This window comes from Limulus polyphemus, unplaced genomic scaffold, assembly GCF_000517525.1.
Source record: "Limulus polyphemus unplaced genomic scaffold, Limulus_polyphemus-2.1.2 Scaffold2810, whole genome shotgun sequence".
NCBI classification, from domain to species: Eukaryota; Metazoa; Arthropoda; class Merostomata; order Xiphosura; family Limulidae; genus Limulus; species Limulus polyphemus.
In genome coordinates, this window is record NW_013668420.1 from 60,629 (window position 1) to 64,899 (window position 4,271).

The 4,271-nt window shown below is 34.8% G+C and overlaps 1 protein-coding gene across 2 annotated transcripts in view; it reads left to right on the top strand.

The window, feature by feature from the left end:
- LOC106467957 (transcription factor collier-like) overlaps positions 1–4,271 on the top strand; it is a 148,532-nt gene that overhangs the window by 58,458 nt on the left and 85,803 nt on the right. The window lies entirely within an intron of this gene.

Genomic DNA, 4,271 nt, shown 5'->3' on the forward strand with positions numbered 1-4,271 from the left:
AAGAGAACAAAGTGTTTTAAAGGATCAGTATTCTGTAATCCGCACGAGAACAAGGTGTACTAAGGGATCAGAATCCCGTAATACGCACGAGAATAAGGTGTTTTAAGGGATCAGTATCCTTTAATCCGCACGATAACAAGGGGTTTTAAAGGATCACAATCCCGTAATATGCAAGAGAACAAAGTGTTTTAAAGGATCAGTATTCTGTAATCCGCACGAGAACAAGGTGTACTAAGGGATCAGAATCCCGTAATACGCACGAGAATAAGGTGTTTTAAGGGATCAGTATCCCGTAATCCGCACAAGAACAAGGTGTTTTAAAGGATCACAATCCCGTAATATGCAAGAGAACAAAGTGTTTTAAAGGATCAGTATCCTGTAATCCGCACGAGAACAAGGTGTCCTAAGGGATCAGAATCCCGTAATCCGCACGAGAACAAGGTGTTTTAAAGGATCACAATCCCGTAATATGCAAGAGAACAAAGTGTTTTAAAGGATCAGTATCCTGTAATCCGCACAAGATCAAGGTGTCCTAAGGGATCAGAATCCCGTAATCCGCACGAGAACAAAGTATTTTAAGGGATTAGTATCCTGTAAGTCGCACGAGAACAAGGTGTTTTAAGGGATCAGTATCCCGTAATCCGCACAAGAACATGATTTGACTTGTATTTAGGTAGAACAAAAGAAATGTTTCCACAGCTGTATCAAAAACAAAAGCCCCTTTACTTACTGCGTGATTGAGGGAAATTTATACATTCGTATTTTCTTGTAAAATTAACACATTAGTTCATGGGTAACTTTAATATTTCGTGAAAGAAAACTTTAAATTCGATCGTTTTTTTTTATGCAACAAGTGTTACAATGAGCGGTTGTATCTTAATTGTTTTTTGTTGTTTTTTTTTACAGTCATGTTTAACTTTGCTTCTGTACCCCCCTTCACTGAAAAGGGCTATTTTACTTCTCCGTTGTATTGGTTTTGAAATATAAAATTTACGATGACACCATTTTTCTTCATTTAGAAGAAAGAAACGAATCACCATTTTTTAATGTTTTCGAATATGTTAATTATTTACAATGAATTCTCAAATCATTGCTTTCTCTATGTGCTTGTTAAAGTTATACATGCCTAGAGGTCAGTTAAAGTGAGAATGGTAGTGCTATACATACCTAGAGATCAGTTAAAGTGAGAGCGGTAGTATTATACATACCTAGAGATCAGTTAAAGTGAGAGTGGTAGTGTTATACATACCTAGAGATCTATTAAAGTGAGAGTGGTAGTGTTATACATACCTAGAGATCAGTTAAAGTGAGAGCGGTAGTGCTATACATACTTAGAGATCGGTTAAAGTGAGATTGGTAGTGTTATACATACCTATAGATCAGTTAAAGTGAGACTGGTAGTGTTTTACATACCTAGAGATCAGTTAAAGTGAGAGTGGTAGTGCTATACATACCTAGAGATCAGTTAAAGTGAGAGTGGTAGTGCTATACATACCTAGAGGTCAGATATGTATAACACTACCAGTCTCACTTTAACTGATCTCTAGATATGTATAACACTACCAGTCTCACTTTATAGGTATGTATAGCACTACCACTCTCACTTTAACTGATCTCTAGGTCTGACCTCTATGTATAACACTACCAGTCTCACTTTAACTGATCTCTAGATATGTATAACACTACCAGTCTCACTTTAATAGGTATGTATAGCACTACCACTCTCACTTTAACTGATCTCTAGGGAGATCAGTTAAAGTGAGACTGGTAGTGTTATACATACCTAGAGATCAGTTAAAGTGAGACTGGTAGTGTTATACATACCTAGAGATCAGTTAAAGTGAGACTGGTAGTGTTATACATGCTTCATAGTATGTTTAAGATATTATTTATTTTGTATTAAATTTAGCATTGTTATATTTTCATGGACGATTCTGATATTCTTTTATTTTCTTATTTATTATTTTGTATCTTCATAAACATACTACTATTGCTACTTGACTCTACACAGCCTAAAGAGTAATATGTATCATAGTAAATTTGCCACAGATGCCATGCTCGTCTAAAGTTACACAGACGGAGTTGTATAATGGGTTTTCGTTGATCCAAAGTCATGTTAATTAAGGAGATTTGGAGAAATTCAGGCATGCTACACTTCAGGATTTGTTTTGCAAAGAAAATTAATTATACGACAGTAGTTCAAGCCAACAGCTAGTATTTTTGTCTTTCGTAATGTATATTAAATTATTTACTTATTGTTAATTTCATTAACAGTATTATTGGTTTTACTGTTTAATATACCCATTATTACCTGTTTAATTCTATTTTTATAACTATACGTTTGTTATATAGATTGTTTTACACGTGTTTAATATATATACATTTTAGGAATAACATAAATCTCCTAAAGTGACCAAACCTCATGAGATATTATTGGGATTACGACCGAAAATATCACTAAGCTTAACAGCGAGAGTATGGATGAAACAGTTCTAATCTTCATATTTAATTATCTATTCTGATTATCAGCTCGATCTTTAGTTTTGCTTTATGTAATTATTTTGCTCTGATCGGAAGTTACTATTAAGTATAACTTAAATATATTATATATATATATATATACTAGCTGGAGTACTCGTCCCCTAGACACACCCACATCACGACAACTGATGAGTACCAGTTTATACATATCACGACAACTGCTGAGTACCAGTTTACACACATCACGACAACTGCTGAGTACCAGTTTACACACATCACGACAACTGCTGAGTACCAGTTTACACATATTACGACAACTGCTGAGTACCAGTTTACACATGTCACAACAACTGCTGAGTATCAGTTTACACACACATCACGACAACTGCTGAGTACCAGTTTACACACATCACGACAACTGCTGAGTACCAGTTTACACATATCACGACAACTGCTGAGTACCAGTTTACAGAGGTTTCGTGTAATTAAAAACAACAAATAAAACCTACGAAATTATCACTTATTAACTTTTCGATTTATTTTATTTGTATTTTTATATTTTGGAGTAATATTCAAACTATTTTGAGATCGTTCTGCCCCAAGCGATTTCAAATCCTTCACATACCGGGATTCGAAACCCGGTTCAGTTAGGTAAGGAAAACATAAATGCTCTTACCAGTTAAATTCATTCACCTTTAACCTTTCACTTTTATTAAAAAAAAGAAAACCATCCTCAAATTTACAAGGATATAAGTGTTGGATTTTCTATTTGGACATGCGACAGTTTTTAGTGTTCCAAAAAAAAGATGTCATTAACAGAACGATCCAGATGTGTGAGAAATAAACAGCCCTATAGTTACTAAGAACAAGGACATTTTTAACCACTAAAACCGTACTGTTTTCTCAATACTAAATTTGTCGAGAATCGTTTCTTATGAAACATGCATAGTTTCAAACACCAACTTTAAAATTAACGTATATTTATTATTTCTTTTCTTCACCAAAACGTGAATTTTAGTACTTAAAATTATGTAGAGGTCCTAAACTATTATTTTGTTCGCTACTTCCGTTGTAACAGACTAGTTTTGTCGAATTCACAGCTCATCAGGTTTGTTTTGAATTTCGCGCAAAGCTACACGAGGACTATCTGCGCTAGCCGTCTCTAATTTAGCAGTGTAAGACTAGAGGGAAGGCAATTAGTCATCACCACCCACCACCAACTTTTGGGCTAATCTTTTACCAACGAATAGTGGGATTGACCGTCACATTATAACGTCCCCATGGCTGAAAGGGCGAGCGTGTTTGGTGTGACGGGGATTCGAACCGCAGATTGTGAGTCGAGCGCCCTAACCACCTGGCCATGCCGGGCCCCAGCTCATCAAGAGCGAAGCAAATAAATAATGTGTTTGTTTGTTATTAAGTACACAGCTAAGCAATGGGCTATTTGTGCTGTGCCCACCACTAGTATCGAAACTCTGTTTTTAGCATTATAAGTCTACAGAATTACCACTGAGCTACTGGAGAGCACAAATAAATAAAGTATTTTGAGTTATTAATAAAAAATAAAGGGCTATACATTAAACCAAACAAGATAATATTTTTTGTTAAATCATTAACATTATATCTTCAATATAAATAACTTTAAACCGAAATTACCAACATTTGAGGCTTTAGAAAAAAAAAATGAAACAAATCAAAAAATTACGAACACAACTCCGGTAAGTTTTGGGGTAAAAAAAAGCTACAGTCGCATTTGAAACATTTTTATTGAACAAAAATTCAATTTGATA